The sequence below is a fragment of the Chroicocephalus ridibundus genome, chromosome 14, assembly GCF_963924245.1.
Source record: "Chroicocephalus ridibundus chromosome 14, bChrRid1.1, whole genome shotgun sequence".
In the NCBI taxonomy this organism is placed as follows: Eukaryota; Metazoa; Chordata; class Aves; order Charadriiformes; family Laridae; genus Chroicocephalus; species Chroicocephalus ridibundus.
In genome coordinates, this window is record NC_086297.1 from 11,756,916 (window position 1) to 11,772,192 (window position 15,277).

General features: G+C 52.5%; 1 protein-coding gene across 1 annotated transcript in view; it reads right to left on the bottom strand.

Annotated features, from left to right (window-relative positions):
- LOC134523453 (tektin-3-like) overlaps nucleotides 1-15,277 on the bottom strand; it is an 83,016-nt gene that overhangs the window by 8,639 nt on the left and 59,100 nt on the right. The window lies entirely within an intron of this gene.

Below are 15,277 nucleotides of genomic sequence, written 5' to 3' on the forward strand. Positions count from 1 at the left end.
CTGGCGTAGCTGCTGATCTTCTGATACTCCAGAGGTCATTTTCTCTGTAAAAGTTCCATTCCCAGCCCCGAGAGCTGCGTCCCTTTTGGACACACATCTGCTACCGGCCCAGCGCCATTTGTGGGTGGGTGAGGGACTCCATCCTCACCCCCTCTATCTTCCCTTGCCTTAAATGCTGGAGTGAGGAGCCTGCAGGTGAGCTGAGCTTTGCAGGACTATATCCAAATTTGAGCCCCCCACACCCCTATTTCAGCCTCAAAAGAGGGGCCGCCTCTTGCCTTGCAAAGGAGGAAAGGTGTCGATGGCTCACCTGGTGTAAGATCAGTGTGCGTGGGAAGGAGATGGCCCACAGTCTTTTCAGAGTGGTTTGGAAACACCAGCCTTGCAGTAGCCCTAGGAGGAATGGCCACACATGAAGATTTTGCTACCAAGAATTGCATATTGTCCTCTCCAGCTTGAGGCTGTCAATCGATGGTTATCAGCAAGATAAGGCAGGGGGCCACCAAACACACCTCATCTGAGGACAAACACTCCGGAGGGGTACGTGGTGCTCGGTACGAAGCTCTTGTGAGGTTACAAGTGTCACCCACGGGCAGGAATAAGTCCCTCAATACGGCTGTTGTAGCCAGCCTGACGTGTCCTTCCCCTAACACCGTCCCGTCCCCACTGCTCCCAGCCTGGCTCGGAGCCCCAGGGGAAGATGAGGACACGGGTGTGCTACAGCAAGATCCCTGATGGGAGTGGGGTTTGACACAAAGCATGTGCTAAATCCCATTTGTTACAGCACGAAATCCACTTTATTCCTTTAAAAATGGGATGTTTGCATGGAACAAACTCTCTTTTATTCTAGAACAAAGCATCCATGCAGGCAAGCACATGACCAGAGGTTTAATTGCTCCTCCTGGGCTACCCTGATCACTTTGCGTGCGTAGGCGAGCTGAGAGAGGCCGGCCGATTTTTAAAATCAGCAAACCCTGGGGAAAGAGAGTTTCTTTCATTTTAGTCACCTCTGCAACAAGGGAGGCCTCTCTCTACACAAGGGCAGGGCCAGGGAGTCATGGTTTCCTCCTGGAAAGCTTAAAAGGGGACGGATGGGAGACGTACAGAGACAGGCAGGCTCTGCCTGTGAGCTGCTGTTACTCCTCTTCCATGCCAGATGCTCCCAGCCCATTCCTTACCTCTCTTGGAGACATGCCCATTTACACCAGGTGACGAGCAGACAACACAACTCATTAAACAACACCTTTTCCAACACCTAGCTATGGGGAAAGGTGACTTTAAACCCTCACCCGTGCCTGGAACCGTTTGATGCGCTCAGGTGCGCAGCATCGCAAAACGCAGCTATTAAAAGAAAGGAGGGGCGAAGGCAGGAGAATAACAGGTCCTTTAGTCAGGGCAGATCAGAAAAAACCAGGGATGAGTCAGAGGGCAAAAGTGCACGGCCTGCAGCTGGGAAACCATGGCACTTTGGGATTTTTAAGCCTTGCCCAGTTTTTGGCCATGGGCTGCCCCAGTACCTGACTCTCGCCCCGGGATCCAGCCCGGCCGAAGAGGCTGTGGGACAGGCAGCGGGAAACTCACACCCTCAGATTTAGCAAAAAAAAAAAGCTTTCGCAAACACGACCCTCCGAGGCAGTTTGGCAGAACCGAGGGCGAAATGTCTGCGCTCAGGTCCAACAGAAACCACCGTGTGTGCCGCTTCCCACAAACCGCTCCCTTCAGCCCTTTTGTCCCGGCTAGGGATAAATGACGGCGCTTTCCCTAGCTCCGTGCCGCTTTATACCTGAGAAACAGCCTTGGGAGGGTGGGAGGCAGCTTCCCTGGCTCCCAGCCCCACAAATAAACTCTGCCCTTTCAGATACTGACAGACACACGTTTAGGAAAGGGAGGGAAAACCCCTTGGGAACGGCCCAGGGCTACTTTTCCCTGCATTTCCAGCTGAAATAAATGCCCCTGCATCCCCCTTGGGATAAGCCATCCCAGGGCGACACTTTGTGCCACCCCTGAACACGGACACATGACAGGAGCCCCCGACCACCTCATCTGGGTACATTTAGAGGACAGAAGAGATATGGAGGGGGATTAGGAGAATGACCTGTTTTTTTCCCTCCCGGTTCAGGGACATACTCACCCTGCAGAGGCTTGGGGGTGTGCGGGGGGGGCTGCTACTCAGTGCTGTGCTGTCAGGTTGGGTGGCAGCACTGCCAGACACTGCAGCATCCCCAGTGCCCTCTGTGTCACAGAACCAGGGCAGCGTTGCCGCTGGCGCAGGGTGCTCAGTAACCGGGTTCTACGCGGGCAACTCCCTGCAGCCGCTATGGCAACCCGATGCAGCCGTTGGGCAACACATTGCTCTGGATGGGCAAGCCGGGGCCACCCCTGGGAAGAAAATACCCTCACATGGCATCCTAGATCCTGCCCTGGACAACCTACTGCCCTCCATGGGCAGGTTTTGCAGCCCCTGGGCAACCAGGTGCAGCTTTTGGGCAACTGTTGAGCGGCTTAGTCCTATCATTTAGTTTTAGGTAGTCCTGCAAGGAGCAGGGAGATGGACTCGATGATCCTCATGGGTCTCTCTCGACTTGAGACGTTCTATGATCCTATGAACTCACGGCCCTCAGTGGGCAACCCAGTGCCACCCCTGGGCAAGTCAGTGCAGACTGCGTGCATCCTAGTGCCTTTGCTGGGCAACTTGATCCCTTGCCTGGACAACCCCCAGCACCGTCAATGGGCAACCCAAAGAGCCCTTGGGCATCCGAGTGCCCCCCCTGGGCAACCAAGTGCCACCCCTGGGCAAACTGGTGCCCTCACTGGACAAGGCGGTGGCAGCGGTGGTGCTGCTGGGCCAGCCCGTGGGCGAGCAGAGGGCTCGCTGGGGCAGGCAGGTAGACCATGGTGGGGGTGCTGGTGAGGAGATGCACGGTGTCCCCAGCAGCCCCACCACGGCACAGCCTCTCGCAGCACCAGGGCACCGTGCACCAGTGACAGTGGGAACTTCTCCTGGGAGAGGGTCCTTCCCCACTTATTTCAGGCTTTAGCCTGAGAAAAGGCATTGGAAGAGGAGGAGCCCAGCCCAGCCGGGGGTGGTTAGCACAGCTGCTCCGGCTAACCCAAGGGGCTTTCTCTCCAGCTTCTGAAAATACCCATCAAGTCTGCTGCCATGACCTCTGTGTCCCGCTTTATCCAGAGGAAACATTCTCATTGGCTTCATTTTACCGCTTTAGATGAACTGTGAGCTGTGTGAATGGCTCGTGCCAGGCTGACACCTCTGTCTTCTCATAGCTGTTTTCCGTCGCCTCTCCTTTTCCCAGCTCTTGCAGCTGCGGACCGAATCACAGAATCATAGCATTGCCCAGGTTGGAAGGGACCTTTCAGATCGTCGAGGCCAACCATCGACCCAACACTGACAAAAACCATCACTAAACCCTATCTCTAAGCACCACGTCTGCCCATCTTTTAAATCCCTCCAGGGATGGTGACTCCACCACTGCCCTGGGCAGCCTGTTCCAGTGCTTAAAACCCTTTCAGTGCCAAAATGTTTCCTCATATCCATCCTAAACCTTCCCTGGCGCAACTTGAGGCCGTTTCCTCTTGCCCCATCCCCTGTTCCTTGGGAGAAGAGACCGACCCCCCCCGGCTACCCCCTCCTTTCAGGGAGCTGCAGGGAGCGAGAAGGTCTCCCCTCAGCCTCCTCTTCTCCAGGCTGAACACCCCCAGCTCCCTCAGCCGCTCCTCACCAGACTTGTGCTCCAGACCCCTCACCAGCTCCGTCGCCCTTCTCTGGACACGCTCCAGCCCCTCAGACCATACCAACATGTTTTACAGCTTCTCGTGAGCGCAGTGACACCCTGCCCCAGCGCTCCTGCTTTCTGTGCGCACACACACACGGAGCCGGCCTCCACGGGAAAGCCGTGCCTCTGCTGCCAGGGATCTGACAGAAAAAATGACTCAAACTCTTTTGCATATACAAAGGTTAGCACGCTTTGATTTCACCCTAAACACGCGTCTTGCTTTAGCCGGGTGAAGAATCATCTTAATCAAACCGAAGTAAAAAGCTCAGCACACACAAACTGCTTTTCCACAGCTAAACCAGGGAAAAGAATTTCAATTCCTGCAAGGCAACCTCTGCCCCTCGGCAGGACCCTCGGCCCAGCCCTGCTCTCTGGTCCTCGCAACCCTCCCGGCCTCCATCTTCACCCGCTCTCCCTCCCTGCCCGGAGCTAATTTTGCTCAGATGAATCACTGCACGACGAGGGATACCACTAATTGTTGTAGGCAACCACACCATTTTCGAAGTATTTGCTAAATTAAGCAATAATTAGATAATATCGTGAAAGGCCCAGGGGTGCTCTGCAAAGCACGCAGAGCAGGGCTCTCTGGGGAAGCTCCCATGGGCCCCGCGATGGGGAGGGACAGCAGGGGACACCAGAATGGATGAAGCTTTGGTCCCCCCATCACGTCTGGAGCGGCTTTTCAAGTGCAGGGCTCATGACGTACCTAAAAGCTGCAAAGACAAGGAAAATCGGCATGGGTAAAACCGTCAAATCCACAAGCTAAGGGACCCTCAGGCAAGAAGTTATCAACGGCACACATTAAGTGGTCCCCAAATCCCTCGTGCTCTGGGCACCACACCGAATTAAGTAGACTATTCACACAGTAATTAAACTGGGTTCCTTAATTATGACGACAACTCCAACAGCAGCAAATTCGCTAAAATTACAAAACTACCACTCCCGGTTCTGGTGGGGCACGTCCAGTTTTGACGGACACAGTTTGTCCCGAAGCCTTGACCGTTTTAGCTCAGAATAAAAAAAAAAAAAAAAAAAAAAAAAACAAACAACAAACCAACCCAGGGTGAAAATGGAGGCTGACGTTAAGCAGGGGGGCCGATTTTCAGCACGTCAGCCCAGGTTTGCCTTAGTTGACTAAACTGGGATTTCAAGGGACACATTTAGATACCTAAGTACAAAATCTGCTGCCAAAAGCTGTCAATCTTTCTGCCGCAGCTCTGCATTCTCGCCGTCTATTAATATAGCATTACGCTGGATCGTAAGCTGCCCTTCTGAAAATACCCAGATCCAGATCTTTTCTAGCATCCGTCATGAGTCTACGCGTACCCATAACATCGCCCAGTCGCAGCTTTACGCCACTTTTGACTGCTCCTCTCTCTCCTGTAGACACCGGATCAATTGTCTATTCAACAGCAGAATAATTTTCAAAAGTCACATTAATTGATGGAAGACGGAAAATAGTTAAAGTCTGTGTGGTGCACCCCATGCTGTCACGCCAAAGGACAAGTATGCGCATAGGCAGCACACGCTCCTGTCCAGCCCAGGGATACTTTAGGGATTCAAAGAAGCTCAACATTTTATCTCCTTATGAAACCAAGGCTGGCTTAGTCCTCCTGCAGGATCCGTCTGGCCAGGAGACACAGATTTTCCAAGGTTTTCCTGGGTTTTCTGCATTCTGGTGAAAATGATGAGTAGACCACAAAACACGGATGGCCGAGGACCCTCAAGGTGAGGCCTGGGCTGCTTTGATCTCTGCATGTGGCCAGTGGAAAAAGATGGTTTATGGCCATGACTGAGCCCCCCCGCCACCACAGCAGAGGCTGGGACTGGCAGGAGGAGGGTTGGGGAGTTGGACACTGAAAATGGAGGAGAGGGAGAGGAGGCTGAGCAGGTTGGCAAGGAGAATGAGCCAGCTTTGGACATGGGCAGCCACTGGAGGTCATCTGGGGTCTCTCTTCCTCTGCCAACAGCTCCTCAAAGAGCTTGTGTTCTTTCTCTGTGGTTGGAGAAGCTCAAGTGTTCATGCCGGCTCCTCCACAGCTCCAAGCAGCACCTGGAAGTGCCACCATCTTCCTGGTTGGACTTCTTAGAAAACCCATCTCCCCAGTCTGCTGGCAGGCACCTCTCTGCACTCTGCAGGCAGACAGGTGAGACCAGCGGGGCAAATATCCACGTATAAATAAGGGGCAATGCCAAACTCAAATCTGGGGTTAATTCCAACATTTGCGTCACTTCCTTGCTGTCCTTCAATGACTACAAAAACGCAATCCGTCAGCAGGCTGCACCAGCAGGACCTGACGCCTCTCCCGTGCTTTGGTTTAAGGTGGGATGACCTTTGAGATGTCCATGAGATGTTCTGCAGTAAATAGACCGTAAGGCAGGGAAGAACCAGCCCACAGCTAAGTCAATGCCCCATCCCTGGAGGGGTTCAAGGCCAGGCTGGACGGGGCTTGGAGCAACCTGGGCTGGTGGGAGGTGTCCCTGCCCAGGGCAGGGGGGTGGAGCTAGATGATCTCTAAGCTCCCTTCCAACCCAAACCATTCTGTGATTCTGTGATGCTGCGGTGCAGCCGGGACTGTCTGCACGTGCTGGCGAAGGCTCGAGAAACCACTTTGCCTTGTCAGCAGGTCAGTATGTGCCGTCCCGTCCTGCGCCCAGTTCTGACACAGCAGCTGTTCATAGAAAAACTGTTAAAAATGCGTGTTGTGAAACCTTTCCTTTCCCTGAGACGGAAGCATGTTGTGTGTATCCTATTGCCCTGGAAGAGGCATGAGCAACAGTCCAAATATTTTGTACAAATCAGTGACAGTTACCTCAAGTGAATCATTCCTTATTTATAAGTTTCATGTGCATTTTTTTAACATTCTGGAGGGGGTTAGTGACGGTTTTCCCAGAACCTGCGTTTTCTGCTGAAGCTCCCATCTCCTTTTCCAGCCTGGCTTTTCTATCAATAAACTTAGGGGATGTGTTTGAGCCAACTGCAAGTGGACAAGGGCAGGCTGCAGCGAGGGGAGGCACAGCCAAACCTCTGCCCTGTCCTGCCAACCACCCCCTCATTGTCCTGGTGCAAAGGCAGGGTGGCCATTCCCATCCCTCTGGCATCCCCGTCCTGACAGATACCAGAGCACATCCCACCTCCAGCCCCACTGAGGGATCAGGTCTCATCTACAAGAAGACATTTCACCAAATTTCTCAAGGGCACTGAGAAAATGATGGAGTTAAACCAGCGAGACCCGCTGTGTGGAGACACAAATGCCATTTTATGCGGATATACCTCACACAATATTGCCCTGGAGCTCGGGATGCTCAGGAGCTACACGTGATGTGTGATAGGAGCCCACCTGCCCCAATTTGGCCCATGGGGGACACGCTGAACAGGAGTCACCTCACCTGAGTTTAGACATTGCATCCTCCATAACTTTCTTTTACAGTCAGTCGGAAGAAATAGGCCTCTCCTTTATCTGCACTATCTTAGGTGCTTTTTTAAGGATTAGGCAAATGGCGCAAGGGAAGGTGCATTTCTCGTATACCCCATACGAGACGTAGAGAGCAACACCCAGACCCAAACGTCTAACTGACCCAGGGCAGATGAAGCCAGGCTCTCTTGAAAACACCCTCAGTCCTTCAGCAAGACCAGACCTACTGCAAATCTAACCTCAAAGTTTTGGGTTCCAAAGATATCAAGCATGGAATATTGCCTCTAGACCTAGGGGATCCTCACCTCTGAACACGAGGCTCTTAACGAAGAGAGAAACCGATAAAGAGATCAGAAAGAGAACTGGCAGATGAATTATTCAGTCTAACCATAGCAGCGTTTGACTGAGCTTTCCAAACAATAAACGGGGCATGAATAAACCATTACAAATCCCTCCTTGCGCTCTCGTGATGAGTCACAACCACCAAACCACAGATGCTCGGGGCAGGCCGTGCTGTGCATCCACGAGGTGAAGCCACAGACGACTCATGTAATCACAGCATTCGTGAGCTCAGAAAACGTAGAAGGATTCAAATTCAATCAAGCGCACGAGCGAGTGGGCGTACAAGCAAGTAGGAGACAGCCCTGCGCACGCTCGCTGATTCATCGTCGTATTAAAAGCCTAGACATCGGCATGAGAAAAGATGAGCACAAGCCCGGAGCAGAGGATGCAGAACATCACACCACTTCTCTGCCTCCCTGGGACCTGCCAGGAGCCTGATGGGGAGCTTTGTTCTTCCAACCAAGTTCTCACAAGGTGACGTTTTGGGGTCACCTCCTTGGCCACCCCCTGCCCTGGGCAGGGACACCTCCCACCAGAACAGGTTGCTCCAAGCCCCGTCCAACCTGGCCTTGAACCCCTCCAGGGATGGGGCAGCCACAGCTTCTCTGGGCAACCTGGGCCAGGGGCTCACCACCCTCACAGCAAACAATTTCTTCCTGAGATCTCATCTAAATCTCCCCTCTTCCAGTTTAAAACCGTTCCCCCTCGTCCTATCACTACATGCCTTATGAAAGGCCTTAGGAAACTGTCCCCAGCTAATTTTCCATTGTACAGCCCATTTTGATGTGTAGCCCTTGATTTATCAAAGGCACAACCTTCCCACCACTCCGGGAGACAACTTCTTTCCAAGGAGGAGGCCACGCAAAGTCTGCTCAGGACCGATGGCGCTGTGGTGCGATAACTGACGGAGGGGGGAAAAAAGGGAAATGAAACCCATTTCTCTATATTCGCCTTGAAATATCCCACCCGTGAAAGCATTTAACCGTGTGCCGTTTATTAACGTCACGACCGGCCCCGTTATTTCCCTGCAATTTAAACACGAAACTTGAAACTGAGCCCCAGCATCTGAGATCTGCTGAGTAGAAGGAGATGGCTCGCGTGACTGATGCTGCGCACATGCTTTTGTGCTTAGCTGAAGCGAGTTATTGGTGGCCTCTCCACGCTCGGGCACACTCCTCATTTCTGAGCCAGATGTGAAAGCCATTAGCACAACGGGAAGACTATCTTTAAGTCTGTGGGGCTTTTTATAGGTTAGTGTTTATTTTTGGACCTACTTTCTTGAGGTGAATTTTGGCAGGCCGCTCAAGGACTGCTTTATGTCATGACTGGCTATTGTTTAAAGTTTTTTATTGCTTTGGCAAGGGCTTGGGTTGGAAAGGGGAGGGGGGAGATTTTGTATTTTTTTTTTTTCCCCTCCGTCATCGTATTCAGGCTACTATTTCACAGGCAGCAAAAGGACCACAAAAGTCTGCAGAGCCGATAGGAACGACCTCAGCTTCTGCCCTCTCAGGAAATAGCGAGGCCTGAACACAGTCCCGTTGTGGAAGTGCCCAGAAAGCTTGTCTGGAAAAAAAAAAAAACCACAAAACACCTTCATGGAAATTACTTTTAAAAAGAAAGAAAGAAAAGAAAGAAAGAAAAATATCTCTCTCCTCACTTTTCAGCTCCCCTTGCAGCCCTGCCAGGGTCCTCCTCTTTCCATGGTCATATAAATACTCTTCCCCGTGGCAGTAAACTTCTGCGAAGGAGCGATGTGCTGCTGCACCGTCCCCTGGCACGAGCCCCCACTTGCTTTTTGCCACTGTTCAGAAGGACGCGACCAGAGACGAGCCTCTGCTCCCCGCTCCCCTTGTGCTGGGTGGAAAAGCACCTGATCCCTGGGCTGTAGGGCTTGTCTGCGTGGGGAAATAATACCAAATAATCCCAACAGACCAGCTGTCCCTGACCCTGCTGGAGCTCCAGAAGAGAAAGGTCCATGAAGCACTTCCATCAGTGCCGTGCAGTGCCAGCGAGGCACTGGAGAGCTCTGCGGTCCCCTTCCCACTGCGATCGCACCCGTCCAGCTCAGGGGGAAGAAAAAGGGCCCCGGAGATGCTGGGAGGGCTGGAGCCCCTCTGCTGTGAGGACAGGCTGAGAGAGCTGGGGGGGTTCAGCCTGGAGAAGAGAAGGCTCCAGGGAGACCTTCGAGCCCCTTCCAGTCCCTGAAGGGGGCCTACAGGAAAGCTGGGGAGGGACTTTTCACAAAGGCATGGAGTGATAGGATGAGGGGTAATGGCTTCAAACTGGAAGAGGGGAGATTTAGATGAGATCTGAGGAAGAAATTCTTGGCTGTGAGGGCAGTGAGCCCCTGGCCCAGGTTGCCCAGAGAAGCTGTGGCTGCCCCATCCCTGGAGGGGTTCAAGGCCAGGTTGGCCGGGGCTTGGAGCAACCTGGGCTGGTGGGAGGTGTCCCTGCCCAGGGCAGGGGGTGGCACTGGGTGGGCTTTAAGGTCGCTTCCAACCCGAACCATTCGATGATTCTATGAAAAACATCTCCCAGTGCACAGCTACCTCAGTAAATACTCACCAAATGCAGCAAACCTTCCTCGCAGGAATGGGTGCAGGGAACCTGCTGGGCACAGCATCAGGAGCCACTTGATGCAGCACCTAAGCTCCCAGAGCACATCCCTTCTCTGTTTCTGCAGCAGCAATACCCCGCGGCTGAGCCGTGAGCAAGGCTCTGTTGTGATACAGCCAGGTAGGGAAAAATACTCTCGGTAAGCAAGGTGACCTGAGTTCCCCCAGGCCAGGGGGAGAAGCTGGCCAGTGCTCACCCCAGCCTTTCTCCTGTGTCCTCTCCCTCACTGGGCTTAGGATACAGCCGGCTATTCAGCCTTGAGTATGCAGATGAGAAGAAGATGAGATGCTCCATCCCCAACACCTGCCCAGGGGACCTCAAAGGGCTGCAGTCAAAAAAAAGCAATTTAGATACCAGTTGCTCTACAAGAAAGTCATTGAGGGGTTGGAGCGTGTCCAGAGAAGGGCGACGGAGCTGGTGAGGGGTCTGGAGGACAAGTCTGGTGAGGAGCGGCTGAGGGAGCTGGGGGTGTTCAGCCTGGAGAAGAGGAGGCTGAGGGGAGACCTTCTCGCTCTCTGCAGCTCCCTGAAAGGAGGGGGTAGCCGGGGGGGGTCGGTCTCTTCTCCCAAGGAACAGGGGATGGGACAAGAGGAAACGGCCTCAAGTTGCGCCAGGGGAGGTTTAGGATGGATATTAGGAAAAACTTTTACACTGAAAGGGTTTTAAGCCTTGGAACAGGCTGCCCAGGGCAGTGGTGGAGTCACCATCCCTGGAGGTATTGAAAAGCCGGGCAGACGTGGAGCTGAGGGACACGGGTTAGTGGGGGTTTTGTCGGTGTTGGGTTGATGGTTGGACTCGATGATCTTAAATGTCTCCTGCAACGTAGATGATTCTGTGTTTCTGTGCTTCTAAATACAGGTGGCCTTGGCTGGTCTGTCCCTAACGTACACTCACAACACTCCTAGTGCTTGTGACTACAGCTCCTTTTAAATACACCCCCCCCAGACCGTGCTTGACTGATTTTAACACTTCTGCAAAGAGATCACCTACAGAGTTACTTCTGCTAAAAATGAAGCAATAACTCCACATTTCAGGATCACTTATCATTCAGGATCACTCAAGGGACTGTCTAACTCCAGGCGAAATTTTCTTTTATCAGATTTGGCCGCTGAGAGCTCTGATAAGCATAAAGTGCACGTATTAAAGAGCTGTTTTGATGTGCTGTATGGAAAACTCTAACTACATTTAGTTGCCAGATAAGGACAACAAAACAGCCTACCTCGCTTGGCCAAATATTAAGCTGGAATTGGAGCCTGAATCTGAATTGTCTTGTCCTTTCAGAAAATTTGGCTATCTTACCACGGTTGTGACTGGCCCTTATCACCGTCCCAGCCCAAGCCAGGACGCCGGAGATGGATCCGCCAGCGAAGTATGGGATGAATTTGGATCCGCTCCCAGCTGCAGCCTGTGACGCTCGGGGCCCTCGGGGGTTTAGGTCAGCATCGCTCTCTGGTTTCCATACATCAGCAGCCGCTGGGCTTGGAGGATTACGGAGGACGTTTACGACTTCAAAACAAAGGGAAAACCATTTCCATCTAAAGCTGACAAATAATTAAGACAGCTGCAATCAGGTTAGACCCCGCAAATTACTAGAAATCATTTAGTAGATTTTTTTTTTTTTTTGCTAGAAAGGGCGGTTTGAATTTTCTAACAAAATCCCCTTTTTTCCTCCCCCTGTGAGTGTCTTTGGTTGTGCATCTGTCCCCCTTGTGACACACCAGCAAGAGGAGCATTTCTCTTCTGCCCTGCCCTGCCGCAGACCTTTAGATCTATCATTAAGATTTCATTATGTAAATATTTGGGCTGATACCTTATCTCATATTACATGTAATTTTTATCCTTGGAACACTGCGGTCCACTTAGTCAGATGGCGTACGCGGTGCCTGCTAAAGAAAATGGAAAAGCAGGGTGGAATCGATGGGTTTCTTCCCCTGCAAGTGGCAAATATTTTCAAGCAGCTTAAGCAAAAGGTGTTTTCTGATTGTATCCTGAGCTGCCTTCAGAAAAAGGTTAATTCTGGCATGTTTCGGAGAGACGAATGGTGGTGAGAGGAGGAAAGTTGTTGGGGTCTCTGCACATTGACCTCTCATAAAGGTTTGCTCCAAAAGGCACCCACGGGCCATTTTGGTTTGGGGTTTGAGTCAGCAGCTGGGATTTTCACCCTCATCCCCAAAAGTGATGTGCTAGCCTCTCAGTTTTCCTCTAAATCCCATGGTTTCTTCCTGAGCCTTGCCTTACACAATTACAATACACGGCACAAACGCTTTGCATCAGCCCTGGGAGACAGAGGCGGGGGAAGAACAGTCGGGGAATGAGCAGCCTCCCCGGAGGCTTCACACACAGGTACCACCGACCCGAGGACGGGACACGTTATTGCCTCAAATTCCCCGAAGCCGCCTCTCTTGGTCTGTGGGTGCACAGCAGGGTCTGTTCTGCTGCAGGGAGCTCTGCAAAACCCATCCCCAGGGGTCTGCCCCGGGGTAAATTCCTTCCGACAACTGGCTGGTGCATGGAAAGGTCTCCAGTGACCCCAAAGGCCCTTCCTCCAGGCACTGCCCCAAGGCAGACGGGGGAGGCTGTGCCAGGGGTCTGCCCATCACGGGGGAATCTCCATCATCCTCACGGAGACAGGCTAATTCTGTCTCTACCTGCCGCACAGGTCCCTCAGTCCTCGCTGCTCAACGAAATAGCGATTTGCATCATCCCCTACCCACCACGGACTGGCTGTAGGCTAGACATCACCCATTCTATCCTTCAAACCATTTTTTTTTTTTTTTCCTATTCTGTATTAAAAAAACCTGCGCATAAATGCTTTCTGCCTGATATCACGCAGGACTAACAGAGATACAGGTCTCTCCCAGTAGCACGACACAGGTAACTGGTGTTATCAAGAGCATCCTGCTGGCTGTTTTGCACCCACTCCACGGCGGCTTTTCCCATGAACCGAGAGCCGGGCTGGGCTTTCCCAGTGTCACCAACAGTCCTCGGAAAGAAAGAGTTGGACAGGGACGTCCTGCACCCAGAAACTCATCACACAAATGAACCCGAGGGTGGGCAGGAGGGAGCCGAGCGCTGGTGAGCCAGAATGCGATCTGCCTTCCCCCATCAGCTATGTGCAGCAAACCAAAACACCCTGATTTCACCTTAGAACAACGAAAATAGGTAAAAACAGATAACGAAGCAAAGGATAACCAGAAGAGATTTGCAAGAAATCATGAAAGCTGGAAAAGCATGCCAGGAAATTCGTGTTTTCCCACCCTTTGCCGAGAAACGATTTTGGGATGTGCTTGCCCTGACCCCCTGCAATCCCTCACGACCATAGAAGCCTCTGGAGACCAGTAACACTCGAGAAACCAGTAACAGAACTCAGGGCTTTCGGTGGGGCTCCTCTGGGCGCAGCAAGACCTGCGGGAGGTTTCTCAGTGATGCCGGCTCAGCAGCAATTTCTGCCGGGGCCAGAGCTACGGGCAGCGACTCCTCAAACAGAGATTTCCAGGCTAGAAGGAAAAAAAACCCTGTTTATCCTGAGCCAAGCAGCTATGAAAACCCAGCGCAGGAGCGCGGGTTTGTGGAGAAGCCCTTTGCGCCCGCTTTCAGGGATAAAACATAAGGGGAGAACGGCGCAAATGCTGGGAAATAAATAATTTATTGCTCCGCAGGCTACAGCTCTGCCTGCAGATGGGCTTGCGCGAGGCTGGAGACCATGAGCACCGCGTTATCCCAGCTGGGGGGGCGAGGAGGGATGTTTTTCAGGAGATCGGGGAGATTCCCGACTACAACAGAGGCATCGGTGAATAAAACCTGGGCTCAGAGCAGGGGAAAAATGGACGGTGGGTGCTTGGTGACAGCGAGAGCCAGGTGTACGTGCCATGGCCACCCTGCTCCCATACGGCTCTGCCCCCTCTGACCACGTGCGATGGCCCTGGGGGGTTTGTTTTATCTTCTGGGTGATCTGCAAGGGAGATGTATGGAGGTAAACTGACCGATGTCCTGGAGATGATTCCAAAAAGATGGAAAAGAAGGTGGTGGTGGGGGGAATCAAAGGAGATAACCTGACACTTTGACGTCCTTGTTTTCCCAAACGCTTCTGCAGCAGGGTCTGAAAACAAGAGCAGGAGCATCGCGTGGATCAAAACCCTTTGGCTGCTTCAAGGAGAGCACTTCTTCCTCCGGCACAGCGAAGCCCGGCTGGCGTCACCCTCGCCACCAGCACCCTGAACACAGATGCCCCAAAGGGCCATTTATGTCACTTAAAAGAAGAGCTTTGTGTCCCCGCGGAGCAGAGAGCTCTGCCGGTGAGGGTGGACCCGCTCCGCCGACGGGCACACGGAGGCGCGCCTGAAGCCGTGGTTGGGTGGAAGTGTTTTTTCCTCTTATCTCCGCGGAGGGTTTACTCCTCGGTGTGTGCGAGCAGCAGGAAGGAGGCAGCTCGGGCCGGACCAGCCCTTCCCGCGGCGGAAATTTTGGCAGGAGCTCGGCTCATTGGCTTCATTTTTTCGCAAACAAGCGCCGAAAGGTTTCAGGTTTGCAGCCTGGTGGAGCCTCACATTTTTCCACCTTATTATTTTTCCCCTCTTTCCGGAGCGTGAGAGTCAGCTCCTGGAGGTTTTTCAGGGTTTTGTGCAAGTTATCTTTCAGATTTGGGGGTTTTGTGGTTTCGTTACACACCCACCTTGAGTTTTATTTGAGAAGGGCCCAAAATACAAAGCGAGTAATTGGCCAAACCCAGCGGGTTTTGCCTGGGTTTAGGCCAACATTTTTCAAACCCACCTGAATACATAAATCATCTCAGCTCTAAAGCTGGGCTATAAAAGCAGAGGCAGATCATTCGCTTTCTTATACGTTTAATACCGTCGCGGCAGGGAGGGATTTTGCCCCAAAATCGCCTCTTTCTGTCCACTGAGCGTCAAGGAAATCTGCACAACCAGCTCACACGGAGACACTCGCCCTGTAGACACGGACTAGGACAAACGACACCCTCCACCAGGCACGTGGCCGCCCCCAAAATATTGCTTTTAATCGAAAGGTGCGATTTTGTAACGCCGCTATCACGCTATTTAAGGTCTGACACGTGCTCCTGAAAAACCTGGGATTATGCTATTTAGCGTTGGG